General features: G+C 41.4%; 1 long non-coding RNA gene across 1 annotated transcript in view; it reads left to right on the top strand.

The window, feature by feature from the left end:
- The window catches only part of LOC138510952 (uncharacterized), a 125,991-nt gene that overhangs the window by 110,333 nt on the left and 443 nt on the right, over positions 1 to 15,215 (top strand). The window contains exon 2 of the long non-coding RNA XR_011280492.1: positions 12,099 to 12,148. This is a non-coding gene — a long non-coding RNA (uncharacterized lncRNA). The remainder of the gene's footprint in view (positions 1 to 12,098; positions 12,149 to 15,215) is intronic.

Raw genomic sequence — 15,215 nt, 5'->3', positions numbered from 1 at the left:
ACAGATTTTCGGATGATCAGCCATCCTCTGCCATTAGCTGGAAGATCGCTGAGTTTCCTGTGGAGAGCGGCTGAATAGAAATAAACTTGCAAGAAGAACGAGACGCCTGGCAGGTCCCCCTTTGAAGAAATCCTTGCCCGGTTTCCACAGGCGCTCTGCGGACCAAAGGCGAAGTGATCAGATTGAGGGCCTCGAGTCGATTAAAGAATGGGGAGTAGACTAAGGGGAATGGCAAAATATAGGGACAGGATTTTGATAATTTTTGAGTAACAGGAAATAATTGAAGAGATAAGAGAGACAACTTCAAGATTCCTAACTCAAGGGAATTAGGAAACATTTCAAACTCCAGTGGGAGTAGGGTGAATTATAAAATGCGCCAGGACTGCGTGAGGTAATGTCTCAAACCGTGCACAGGGAAAAAAAGTTAAGAAGAGGGAAGAGGTGATTATGGTGTTTTATAAAGTATAAATGTATGACTAGTCTAAATGTTGTCTGTTGAGTAAAATATCAAGGAGCCATAGAAATTGTGAAGAGTTGAAAAAGTAACAGTGAGTAAAAGATAAAGTGCAGTAAAATGATTGGGGCCATTCAAAAGGATAGATAAGCCATTGAAATAAGAGGATTGAGCTGCGATTTATGGTGCTTGCTCATATTTTTTATTTTAAAATGTTGAAAAGGGGTAATTTAAGCAAAGGTAACAGGTTTATTTAACGGTCTGGTAAGTATCAACAGTCGATTGCGTACACAGAGAAGAAATTAGAAAAAAGATTCTTGATTTTAGAGCTCTGGAAGAAGTATTAAAAGGAAAGAGAAGACCTGCCAACTGAGGAGTGGATGATTAATCAGCATAAGGGGGAAGGCATTGAGCCCTCAGCTCCCCTTACCTTGCCCGAAGAAAAGAGTGTTACTATGGAAGAGATAGGAGTTTATCCTTTAAAGGAATTAAGAGTAGCAATGTGGTACAGTAATCCGATATATCTACCCCCGTTTACAGTAGCGACGATAGTCCGGAAGAGATTAAAAGATAGGAAGAGATTTATCATTTTATACAAGATAAGGAAGAAAAAGGTGAGGGGTCGAATTTGTCAACAGAGATGGACAGGGAGATTAAGAGATGGAAAGGAGAAAAAGATAAGTCTGACAAGGTAGCGCTCGTACAAAATGAATGAATGGGAGGACAGATATTACTCAAGATAGATGGGAAAAATATTGAAGAAGTTAGGCAACGAGAAGATAAGGACGAACAAGAAAGGAAGGACAAGGAACGAGAAAAAAGATTGAAAGAGGATGAGCGGAAAAGGAAAAATAGGGAGCGACGAGAGCAGATATATCAGGAGGAGCTAGAAAAAAATGAGGAATGGGCAGAAGGACAAAGAAAGTATTACAACAGACAAAAAACGATAGAAGAAAGGGACAGAAAGGAAAGAAAGAGAGAAGAGGAAGAAGCACAAAGACTAAGGGACGAAAGATTACAGAAACAAAGAGAAGAAGAGGAAAGAAGGGAAGCAGTAAGGAGATGAAGAAATAGAACGAAAAAGGAGACAGTGAGGTTTTGATGCCAGTCTCATTCATAAATAACAAATAAGGCAGAGACCAGAAATACGATGGGACAGAGTGGAAGACATTCTTCAGATAAAGGAAGTAATGCCAGCAGTATCTAGAGTAGTGCTAGAAGAAGAAAGATTTGATGCGGAAAGCATTGTAGAAAGGATTGATAAGGTCTACCAACAGTTAAGACGAGGTAGCGAGTATGGAACTCGAAGGAATGGTGATCGATCCCCAGTATCTCAATCACAAAGTAAGAAGGGAAACCTGTTCAATAATGAACATAGGGCATTGTCTTTGAGCAGATTGAACTTAGACAAGGGTGAGGGGGGTGATAGTCACACTAGTTGGGGCCTTGACATGTCAGCCGAGGAAAGAGAGTCAGGTCTTGGGGCATAAGGAGGGTATGCATGTGCCCCTGCAGGAAGCCCGCAAATGGATAAGGAAGTGAGATGGTCAGATCTGGAACAGCCTAAAGATAGAAAGCCAGATCCTATTGCATATCCTGAGCGTCCGAGAACGGTCACATAGTGAGAAGGGAGAGTCTCGACCATATGTAAGGTAATGGTCATTACCGACAAGAAGACAAACAGGAACGATTATCCCGATTTGGACAGAATAACAGTGGGATCTAACTATGGGATGGGGTTTACAATTCCCCTTGTTAGAAAAAGGGGGAGCAAGAACGCAATACATTCCAGGGCCACAGATGGACAGGGATAACTTAAAATGCAAGCTCCCTAGTTTGCTTTCGGGGGCTGGGAAATGGATACACGAATTAGAGAAAATGACAGGAGGAAATACGCTGACCATATGGGGACATAAAAGGTCTCCTGGCAGCCATTCATGGAGAGAGGGCTGATGACATATGAGAGCGGGATATTGAAGTGTGACTGCACAAAACCCAGCGCATGATATGGGTGCAATTATTATTATTTTTTATTTTTATTTTTTATTTGCATTTTTAAAGGGCTCACACAGCATCGAGGCACTGTTACAGGAATATGTCTCTTGGTTGCGTATTTATAGTGCACTTCATACCCAGAGGTTTCTAAGCGCGGACCCGGGGATTGAACCTGTGTTGCTTCGTGTCGTCTTGTTTCCAAGGCGTGCACGTTGCCGCTGGGCTATCCTCCTGGGATAATGACACGTAAAGTGAAGGAAGATGAAGACCCTGTTGCTTACATTCAGGATATTCAGGAGCAATGGTAACTTGAAACTTGCGAGCCATGGGAAAAGACAGTGGCATTATTTTACCACATTATCCCAGGGGTTGGCTGAGCCAGTACAGAGGCAGATGAAAAAACAAGTAGGGATGGACCAATGTTGGTTATTACAAGAGAAAAACAAGAAGGATGAGAATAGGAAGATCGAGGAAGCCAAGTTAGTTCAGAAAATGTTGTCACCATTTGCCATAGAAGGGGCGGCATTGCCAAGCAGAGAAGGATTGGGAATGCAGGAAGCAGTACGTACATCACAGGCAAATCATTTTTACCCGATGAACCAAGGTGGATATGGGTTTGCGCCAAGAGGCAGAGGTATGGGTGAAAGAGGAAGAGGAGGCAGATTTCAGAATAACCAAGGTGGGTTTCAAAATACACATAATGAGAACAAGAGTGCTCAGGGAAGATATAACCAAAGAGGGATTAACAGGAGGGTTCATCCAGTATGTTGGAATTGTGGAATGACAGGGCATATTGTGTGCATATGTGGTAGCCAATGGAATGTACAAAATCACCACTTTTCCAGAGGGGGGCCAGCTTATCCTCTGCCAAATAGCACACAGACCGGAGAGGGCTTTGTCCAAGATCATACATCTTATCAGGCACAAGTACTAACAGTACAGCAGGAACAACAGCAGGTGCAACAGCAGGAACAAGTACAAATGAATCTGCTACAAGGGCAGTCGTAGCAAGCTTCTATGCAGACACAGCAGTATGCAAATGCAAGCCAAGTATTGACACCTAGAATAGGGGATGTCATTGTGGTAGGAGGAAATCCTATCACAGGGACGGGGATGAGCTTGTATCCACAATAGGACAGCTCACAGGGTGACTTGATGTGTTCAGTACTGTCTGTGACACCAGACCCCCAAGAGGAAGCATGGGTCGATGTGATAATAGGAGGAATAATCCTTTTCTCTTCTTGTAGACACTGGAGCAACTCGTTTGGGTATACGAGAGGGAAAATATCCAATGTCAGGTATTGCCATGAATGCTCAAAGGTTCTCTGGAGCTACGAGTCGAGTTCCTTTTACTGATAAATTACCAGTCTGCATAGGAGAATGTGACATGTGCGTTCCTCTGTTTTATTTACGACAGACACCGGTTAACATTTTAGGAAGAGATTTAATGATGAAACATAACATGATGATTTCATTTACTGAGCAAGGAATAGTGTGCTCCACTCAAGGAATACATTATTTAAATGTGGGATGGTCCATACGTGAGTTCACAAGGCAAGTGGCTGTGTGAGGTGTTCCAATAGACCCAGAGATTGTTTTATATGGGGTAAGCATTTTACTGACATGGCTACCTGGCCTGGTAGGAAAGATTGTGAGGATTCCTGATGAGTTTTTATTTAGACTACAAATACCTATAGATGTGGAGGGTGGATAGACTATTCCTATAGAGTTGGAAGCCACTACAGTACGAAAAGATATGGCAATGCTCGATGGAGTAGACAATGAGGGTACACCATGGAAAACGGTGATAGCTCTTGAGGAGGGGTACAGATTGACTGACATAACAGATGATGATATGTTCGCGGAAGACCAAAGTAATGATGAAGTAGTGTTCTTCATGAGCATTACATACTGGATAAGGATAGAGAAGAGGGAAGACATGGTCGATACTGAGGCAGTGACCAGCATTTTTTAAGGAGGATCTTGAAAAGGTACTGAGTGCCCTATGGACCACAGGCCCTTATGACATAGGTTTATTGAAGGCGATAGAGGAGGTTAAAATAAAGCCAAGCCAGGAGCAATTTTACCCCATGTCTCGAGAAGCTGATGAAGGTATATTTCAGACTATTTTAGCACTGATGACTCAGGGGATTCTGATGCCATCAGAGTCATCATGTAATACGGCGGTGTAGCCGATTAAAAACTCTAAAGGAGGGTCATGGAGATTTATCTAGGATTTGAGACCTCTTAACCAGATTGTAGATGCTGAGTTTCGTTTCATTCCTAATACAGCCTCAATATTATGTATTAATCCAAGTAGAAGCTCAATACTTCATGATGATCAATTTGAAAAATGCGTTTTTCTCGATCCCGTTGCATAAGGACTCCCAAGACTTGACTTCATTTATGTTTTGCCAAAAGAGACTAAAACATACTAGGCTGCCTTAATGGTACTGTGAGTCCCCATCGATTTTTAACAGAGTATTACAGATGGATCTAGGCAATATTGATCTTGGAAGTGCAGTGATACAATAAATAGATGACCAACTGATTTGAAATAAAACAGAGAATGAGTGCAGATAGGACTCTATCCGATTAATGGCTATTCTAGCAGACAAGGGATATAAGGTGGACAAAGAGATGTTAGAGTACTGTCAAGAAAAGGTGTTATACATAGGTCAGTTGATTTTGCATCAAGGAAAGAAAGTGACATCTGAGAGAGCTGAGGAAATCATGAAAACATCAAAACTGAACACAGAGAGACAGATGCAACAGTTTTGGGGTTTGTGCAATTACATTAGAGCCTGGGTGTTTGATTATAGTAAGTACACAAGGCCAATTCTGCAAGCATTAAAGAAAGTGCAAGTTGGTAAAAACAAAGCTAGAATGGACCGAGGAAATGGAGAAGGATTTGAAGAATTGAAAAATGCAATTTGTGCAGCCCCAGTTTTAGGAATTCCCAAATATGGCGAGGAATTGTGTTTGTTTTCACACCTATGGGTCAGTAATGACAGCAGTGCTTACACGAAGAACCACATTGGGCTACACACCTTTGACATATTACAGTGGGATTTTAGACCCAGTTATGAGAGAACACTTCCCTTCCGAACAATCTTTGGCAGCCACTGCATTTGCAATTGAGAAGTCTAGAAGTATTGTCATGGGCAACTCTATGACTCTTTTAGTGGAGCATGGTCTATTTGCAATTCTAAGAAACCCAAGGGCACATTGACCTCCCAAAGAGCTTCAGCTTATGGGGTAATGAATTCTAACCCAGCAATTAAAATCGTAAGAAGCAAACTAGTCATCTAAGCTACATTTACAGCTGAACCTGTAGAGGAAGGTGATCATGTGCATGACTGTGCTAATTATGTTGAGTTTTCTGATCATATACCCCTTGTGAAGGAGAATGCTTTAGCAGGAAGGGAGATTCTTTTTATTGATAACTCTTCAAAAATTGATCAAACTAGCGAGGAAAGGCATTTAGGCGCTGCAGTAGTAAGACACAGATTAAATGGAAAATTCAAAGTACTAGCAAGTGCAAGACTACTGTCTTATTTTTCAGCACAAGCAGCAGAATTAGTAGTGCTTATTGTCACACTCGAGAAACATGAAGGGCAGGAAGTGACGGTGTACAGTGACTCCAGCTATGTGATGTCAACCGTACATGCAGGATTGGTACGTTGGAAGAGGAAGGGCTTCCTCCGCGCAGACGGCACTCCAGTGCAGCATTCGTCCTTATTGGAGAGTCTCATTGAGGCACTACAGCGCCCATTAGCCATAGCAGTTGTTAAATGCGCCGCGCATACTAAACAAACAGATTTTATCTCTTGCGGGAACTAAGCCGCAGAACTAGAAGCCAAAAGGGTTGCATATTCTCCAGGAATTTTGAGTTTTGACACTGAGAGTATTAATGAGAACTCAGTCACGACTATGTTAGTCCATTAAGGGTTTAACAAGTTGTCAATACCAAATTAATAGAGATTCAGGGAAGAGTACCACAGGAAGCGCAAGAACTGTGGAAATTAAGGGTGGGTTCTTTATCCTCCACAGAAGCATTATGGTGACAGGACAGCATTGGAAAGCCAGTTATACCAGTAACTTTAATAAAGGCTGCACTTGAACATGTAACTAGAGAGAGTTATGCTGCTAGTAAAAAGACTGGTTCATTCCTAATTTGTTAGAACATGTTGCACTATTTATGGTCAATTGCATTGTGTGTCAAAGGATTACTGCTGGCCATACACTGAGTACAATTATAGGAGCAATACCTCGACTGAATGGTCCATTTCAGCTTTTACATATCGACTATGTCAATATGCTGCAGACATGTAATGTATATAGGTATCTATAAGTGGTGGTGTGTCCCTTTTCTATGTGGATCGAGGCAGGTCCATGTACACACCCTGATGCCACTTGTGCAGCAAAGTTTTTAGTGCACAAAGTATTTCCGAGGTGTGGTGTGTGTGAAGTATGAAGATCTGATAATGGGCCACATTTTGTCAATGAATTGTTCAAACAAATAGGGCTTTTTATTAAGTATAAAGCACAAGTTCTCTTCTGCGTACCAACCGCAAGTGAATGGAATATGTGAGAGAATCAATTGCCTCCTCAGAGAACGGATTGCTAAGATTAACTTGACTTTGAAGAAGGGATGGCTATATTGCCTACCCCTGGCCATATATGCCATTCGGAATCAGCCAAGATCGGACCACCTCACCAGGACAAGCTAGTTACAAGGCATTGAACCTCCGTCTAGGATAAGAGTGATGCCCAAAGTGTAGCTAAAACTTAAATTGATGAGATTCATGATTATTTGACATGTATGACTACCAGTTTTTCTTTCGTTTCAGATCAAGTCAAGCATCACGGGGGATGGTCTAATAACACAGAAGAAGATAATCCAAGTGAACTATTACCACCACCTAAGTTATATGTTGGGGTCCTAGTCCAGATCAAGAATTTCACTGGGAAGTGGCATGAGCTATTTTCCATGGCCCATTCTATGTTGAAGTAATGTCCCCTTCTGCAGTTAAGGTACAAGGAAGAAGAGCTGGGCTCCACTTAAAGACGTGAACGTTTATAAAGGCAAGACCTTCCCTCCCACCATTGCTGATCCAGAAGCAAGACAAGAACAAGATTTCTGTGTGTGCAGACCGGATCGATGACTAAGAAGGACGACAACGCAACAAGTGATTAACACTTAACTTATTTGGACTGGAATTAAATAGAAACTCCTTATATATATTTTTAGCAGGCAGTGCGAGGACTTGAAGAGAATTCCAGGAATTTTTTAATTAACTTTTAGAAATATATTGTAGCAGAGAATAATACATCAGAGTTATGCCTAAATGTCATTTCTGGATCAGAAATTGGAAAAGAGATCAGTATCCAGATTCATTTTGTGGAGAATATTTGTTTTAAGTGATAAAAACACGATACTTGCTGGCGGGGACGTTCATCAGCTTGTGGTTGCTGTCTTTGTGTTTATACTTCAGTCTTAACCTGCTCTTGTTAGAAGAGACAGTAATATTCATACCTTTTTACAGGATCCTAAAAACGGTCCAGTGTTAAGACGACTCCTTATTGCTATAATTGAACAAATTGTGCTGTTGCAGACATAAAGGAAACTTGATGATTGTATCATAAAGGAATAATGAAGAAAATTGCAAGACCATAGAGGGTGAACAAGTTCAGCCAGCAGTAGAATGGCGCGAGGAATGGTTGCCCAGATTTTTATGCATGATATATATTTGCATCATTGTTCTCATTGTTTTTCTGTTCCTTATCTTTCACAGTCCCTATCATCTTAATGTTTCTAACGAAGAAAGAGCTCTTGCGGAACTCCCCACTATGAAAATGAATAATGATACATTTCTAGATCTCTATATACGTATATTGTGAGACATAAAAGAGATGCAGATGAAGATAATTAAGGAATAAATACATATCTAGGTAATGCAGCTCACCTGGGGAATAACAAATGAAGAAGGTGGGGGAAAGAGCATCTGATGAGAGTTGCTAAGTCTGCTCTCTTATCCCCTATGCCATGAATACAGTAAGGACTTTCATCTGAAAGGAGGTTTCAGCACATGATGTGAAGTGACTCAGCCATCTTGCAGCATGTACTAATCAAGGACAGTTTCAAGGAAGTTGGGCGAGCTTGCGATGAGATCAAAATGGTTATTTCCATACCAGGAAGAATATATAAATACTACACAAATGCAGAAAGAGCCTGGATGGAAGAGCAAGATCCTTGTATATCCTTCTGCAGGACAGAATGAGGTGATCATCAAAGAAATGAAGAGAATGAATGGTCCTGATGGGATAGAAATAGCAGGATCATCTGGATGTTGGCAACAAACTCAAATGTTGATCTATGGATGAGTGTAAACCAAGAAAGGGTGGGAAGAAGGTATGGTGTGTTGTGCAGCTCATCTTCTGAAAATCGACTATGTGCAAGAAGTCCAGAAAGTAAATGATGGATTCTTAAAGTCATAGGCCAAGCACTCCAAACTATTGACATGGGTAGAAGACGAATCAGGCCCAGTAGTTGTAATGCCATTGGTTAATCCAACACTATACTTCCAAAGGCATGGAAAGAACCATGTGGGATATTACAAAGAATGCAAGAACGCAATTGACGTCCCCAGACTAGGAGAAGGGAGAGCATCCTTATGGATCGATATTGGGCGGCTTGTGGATCTAGAGCCTATATGAAGTTACACAAGGATTGGGGCGGAGTATGTTCCCTGCTGCTCATACATGTTCCAGCATTAGTGATTCCCCACAGCGACCTGCGCATTGGTGAATTTGCAAAGGTGGATGCCCATTTGAGAAAAAGAGGATCACTTGAACTCCTATGGTTAAAAGGAGAACATTACTTCTCAGCCAAATCAATAACAGTGTATGCCACTATTCCTGAGGAGCACAAGTTGTTCAGTAAGACTGCCATGATAATGACAACCAAATGTATGCCTATAATCCTAGTGGAGAATGCCAAATGGTTACAGATGACTAGGTGGGAGCTATGACTGATGACCCTCCATAATCGATATGTCCTTGATAGGCTCACAGCAATGGAAGGAGGAGTTTACGCCAAAATCGGGCCATCATGTTGCACATTCTTACTGTCTCACGATGACCAGAATGGAACCTTGACAGAGGCCATAACGTTGTTAACAGACCTACATGCCAAGATGGAAGATGAGACAGATGACATTGAAGATCACAGCTGGTTTGCCTCTTTGTTTTCAAGGATTCCACAGTTGTTGGCAAATATATTAAAGTTCTTGGAGTAATACTGGTGTTAGTAATGTTTGGATTCTGTGTACTCAGGATGGTGATTGCTCAATGCAAGAAAACGGCAAAGAAGGTGGTAGGGATGAAAATCATGATCGATGTCAAACCTGAACCAAATGCCAAGGAGCTGAGTGATGACGCTGTCAGGAAATACTTAGAGGCCAGCATCATAGCACCTGAGGGAACAAAGTTCCTGTATCCAAAGAATCATAAGAGGTAGGTGGGACGATGGGTCTATTGTACCCTGAATGGACAATGTAACTACATGATCTGGAGTGTAAATGAACATGTCAAATCAGCTGGTACCCTGAGGGGGGTGATGAAGATATGGACATCAAAGAAACACTTCTTCAAGAGAAAATACCAAGATGTGGAAACAATTGAGGAGGTGGTTGAGGCCCTGACCAGAGGGGGGGAATGTAGAGGAGCAGCTGCATGCCCCTGCAGGAATCTCTGCCCTTTATGCCCTATATGTTGGAGAGCTGAGATTGTGGCGTGTTTGACACCAGCAGTTGTGCCAATACAGCAACATGTGTTTGAGAAAAGATACCTATTGAGACAACCGTACCGAATGTTTCCCCGAAGCGATGAAAAACTAAGGTAGGAACTCACCGAAGGAATATGAAAAGGAGTAGAGAAAGAAGCTGGTGACGTCACAAGAGACATATATGACGTCCCGAGATACTGGCTAAAGGGAATTTATGGATCCTATAGAAACTAATGACGAAGCAAAAAATCAAGTGAGCTTTTTACAACAAAAAAGGGGATACCACGTGCATGAAGTGCTGCAGAGAATAAACCATTCAATAATTGTACAGACGCTAAAACGCAAGTAGAATAAGTCATCATAGAATCTGGCTATAAGTAGTAAATAGAATGAAGCCTCCATTGTACAGAAGCTGGATGTCGGTATCATGAATTTAGTAAGCCAGGACCCAAGGAGGGGGAAGGGAAAACTGTGTTACAGCAAAAATAAGCTGAACCGTGGGACTGCATGACAAGGTTGTCTGCCCTGGAGTCAAGACTGAAGTAGCCAAGGTCAGCTTTCTATTCTGGAAAAGAGCGAAGGTGCAAAGGAAGAATTATTCCTTGTTAAGGTGCAAGAAAAGAACACCAGGAGTGCCAAGTTTTATTCATTTAGACTAGAGCATTTGAAACCTTCAAAATGATCCAGATCATGGTCTCCTGTCATGTGGGCCATGGATGAAAATAGAGTTTGGACTTGGAGTCCCAGAACATGATAGTGAGACCTGCACTCCCATGTATTCTAAAGACAAGGATACTTTTTCATGGCCAAGTTCAAGACAATCTTCTTGACCAAAGGCATGGGTGAGAAATGATGGGCTAATTGCGTGTGAATGTAGTGTCATGCCCCATCTCCTTGCACCTGGGTCTGGGCTTATGTGCTGCTAAGTGAACTGAATGTTCCAGACCTGGCACAAGCATGCCAACCAATTGTAGTGGTCCATTTAATGAAGGACCTTATAGTTTGAAGACCAATGAAAAACCGTGTATCTAATGTTTCTGAAGATGATATGTTTTAGAGGTAGGCATATATTGTCCACCTGACAATGGGCAGCCAACTACAATCCTAGTTCATATAGAAGATATACTTTGATGTTCCCTTTAAGCCTATCCTGACCCTTAGTAGGTTTTTCATTATTTGCCACGTAGTATGACGTCACCTCTGACATATTTTTGATATATAAACCATGTTTTGTGAAAAATTGCTGGGAGAAATCGAGCGTACGTATGTTTATGTTCATTGTAACTCCCTGTTTTAGATAATTGTTAATAAAGCAGTACTTTGCATTTCTTCCTGAGATGGTTCAGTTATTTGGAGTCAGAGTTATTCTGTGTGATCCCATCCATTACATGCACGTTCCTAAACGGCCCTAATCTCAGGATCACCTTCAAGACATTATCGATTACACATAGATTCCTCTCTAACTCATCCCTTCCTTACCTATCACAGAAGTCACATGAAAGTCCAGTCATCCAGGCGAGTAAGACTGGCTTGTCCAACCGAATTTCCATGGAGCGAAAAGTTGAGGCACACGCTTCCCCAAGGTGGCAGCAAGACAGTATACCTCTAGATATATACCTGAGAGCTGAACAGCTGAATAATTAGGTAATGTCAAGAACTCTTTCCGCATAGAGTAAAATTGGTCAGAGACAGATGTAATGATGGTAGGTCTCTTTCTGCTTTAGACCATCATATTAAGTCCTTCATCCTCTCTGAATGCTAGGGGAGCGGCACTTTCGCAATGTATTACAAAATGTTGCTTCATAATAATCCCATCAAAGACAATGCATTTGCTAACTTATTTTCCTTTTTTATTCTTAGGGATTTTACGTAACAGAAAACCTCAGGATCAAGTGCCAAGTTGCTCATGGGTATGTCATCACCTGTTGCCATAGTGCTTGAATATATGATAATTCCCAGACCAAATGTAAATAATTGGGTTTCTGCATCTTGTATCGTGGGTATGAGGCGGAGAACTCCAAGGCAATCCTCAGCCCATGCCCATATGACAAATACGCTCTATGTACATATTTGTATTGAATACATTTTAGTCAAGCATTTATGAATACTTCTTTCACATGCAGACAAAATACCGCCATTTAGTATCATCTATGTTTATCTCTAAATCACTCCCACATTTCTCCTTGACTGGTCTTCCTTGTCTGCCCCACACCTTCCAACAGACGTCACTCATTGGACCCTTAAAGATACTATTGCCCCACTGTGGGATATCATCTGCAAAGACAGACACAACATTTTTATGTGTATCTGACCTGGACCACATATTGCGTATGATGCACTCGGGTGAGGGGAAAGGTTTTAATTTAGGTTACATCTGCCAAGGTAAGTTCAAGAGCCTATGATATGATAAGATATGATATGATATGATGTGGCATTAATAATGCGCCTGTACACAAGTATTTCTAGACGCAACAAGAAAAGGCGGGTGAAACAAAGGTGGGACAACATAACGATCTTGGTAGGCCTTGTGTCATTCAGATTGTGCAAGTGTGGGGAAGAGGGTAAAAGGGAGAATTGCCAGGGGGACGGGGGAAGTGCAGTTAACTCATAAATGCAGCCAGCGGGTGGCTCATAAGTGCAGAGAGAAGGGACTGTAGGGTTGCAGATACAGACCCTTAAGTGCTGGGGAGCCGGGACCATATTGCATATCATCCTGCCCAGTAAGCCTAATGCATCGTCATCCACCACAATACTGTGTGCTACAGTTGCACTGCATAACAACATAACTTGAAATAGACAGCACCAAGCCTTCCACCATCGATCAGTAATTTTAGCATTGACAACTCAATCCGCTGGTTGGCTGTTTTCCCATAGTAGTACAAGCAGCGTCGCTTCCAGCATTAAAATAAATAATGGTATGGTCAGCTAAAGGTAGTGTTAAAAGTCTGGAAAGAATGACCATTTTAGCAGGCACTATCCTACCCATCAGCGATACAGTTAAGCCTGGCCATGGAGTTCCTACATTGTTCAATTTAGGTAACATACATTCCAGGTTTTCATGACACATTGTATCAAAATCGGCATTCATCATCACTGTGAGATATGGAAAGGAATCTGTAGTTGCTCTAGTCAGAGGATACAAAACTGACAGACAAATCAATCAGAAGATCTGACACATTCTGTAATGTTTGATCTTCCGCAGTAGTGCTCGGTTCCCCCTTGTACAATAGAATTTCATGTCCATATAATAATATTACATGATTGGTTTCAGCCACAGAAATGCCCCAATTAGAGACCTCCGTCCTAACCTGATGGCCATGGGTTTTATAATAGGGGCAAATAATAGTAGCGATAGCGGGCATTCTTGCCTGGCGCCTCTACTTATATTTAATTTGACTGATATAGAGTTATTTGTCCTCATCCTAGATGTAGGTTCATTATATAACAAAGATATCCAATGTCTCATAAGCCTTCTGAAGCTGTACCTTTGAAGAGTCCCATACATAAAACTCCAGCCAACAGAGTCAAATGCCTTTTCATTGTGAAGCCTGGCCAAGTGGAATTCTCCAGAATTGGAGAAAGCACCTGCGTAAACTAAGCAATGTGTTCCTACGCAACCCTCGTAAGTCTAGTTCCAAGAATCGTACCAATAACGTTTGCATGAGTATTCATTAGAGACAGTGGTCTATATGACCCGCATTTAATTCCTGCCTTACCAGGGTTTAGCAATAAAATATTTTCACTGCCCTAGTGAGGATAGGGGAACACTTCCAGCCAATGTTACATGTGCATATCAAACAGCTGCAGGACCAATATACTGCCGAATGTGGATTAAAAATCAGCAGCTAAGCCATCTGACTTTGGGAGACTGCCTGTTGGTAGATTCGAAATGGCCCGTTCAATACCTTGTGGTGTAATTGGTTTCTCTAGAATGTCATAATCACGCTGATTCAAATGGAGTAATGTAATCCCATCCAAGTACCCTTCACATTTACTCTTAACTCTTGTGGTTTTCATAGTATATAAAGTAGAGTAAAACTCCTTAAATGTTTGTTTCATTAATCAACAATGAGTAAAGTGCAATAGTTCCATCTGGTAACTCTATCCGAGTATTTGGTTTTCTATCGCACGATTTCGGCATTATCTAAGCAAGGGCTTTACCTGCTTTATCACGAACTCATGCTGGAATTTAGTGAATTCATTAAATATGAATTTGCCCAATCTTTGCATCATACGCCGGAAACTTTGTCACAAGCCTTTTATGTGCCTGGTTCCCGCTTTTCTTAGAATTTTGAGGTATTGTTTAGAACGTTCTTCTGTCTTGAGAATGAACTCCCAATAACCTGCACCTCGTCTCTACACAATATGAGAGGCGGCTTTTACAATATGTGCCCTCTGATTTAGGGAGACACCAAGCACTGCAGCATTTCCCCATCTTGCCAAGTCCTACATCCATATCTGTCACTGCAGCGCCTGATGCCACAAATCATTATCTCCTACTCAACAACAAATGTGTTGATTATGTAAGTGAGTCATTGGGGTTTATGAATTATCCCTTTCGTTGTTGTTCCTAATACTATTGACTCCAGGAGCTCCCTGCCTGTATTTAAACATTGGCTGAGCTCTCTCTATGTATTAAATGACTGATACATTCAGTTTTTAATAAGATCTATCATTATGATGATCAGCACTCTAATGGTCATTTCTACATTTACCTTTAGAGTGATCTTGTTATTTACCTGGATGAACATATTTAGTTGTACTTTGCCACAGACCTGTTACTAAGAGACCTCCAGTTGCAATTGCTACAAGCCATTGATTGAGCTTGTGTTTATCAAACTCGATCCAGTGATAATAAGTTAGAGATTGAACTTTTTATGTGTCACACTGTGTTATGTCAGCTCTCTGTCTTCTTTAAATAATAATCTGTGTTAGATAATCTTGATCTGTTAACATTGCTCTTTATAGAGAACTGTG

The sequence above is a fragment of the Ambystoma mexicanum genome, chromosome 6p, assembly GCF_040938575.1.
Source record: "Ambystoma mexicanum isolate Mex_15411 chromosome 6p, UKY_AmexF1_1, whole genome shotgun sequence".
NCBI classification, from domain to species: domain Eukaryota; kingdom Metazoa; phylum Chordata; class Amphibia; order Caudata; family Ambystomatidae; genus Ambystoma; species Ambystoma mexicanum.
Note: the sequence above shows the minus strand (reverse complement) of the source record. Positions and strands in the feature narration are given on the sequence as shown.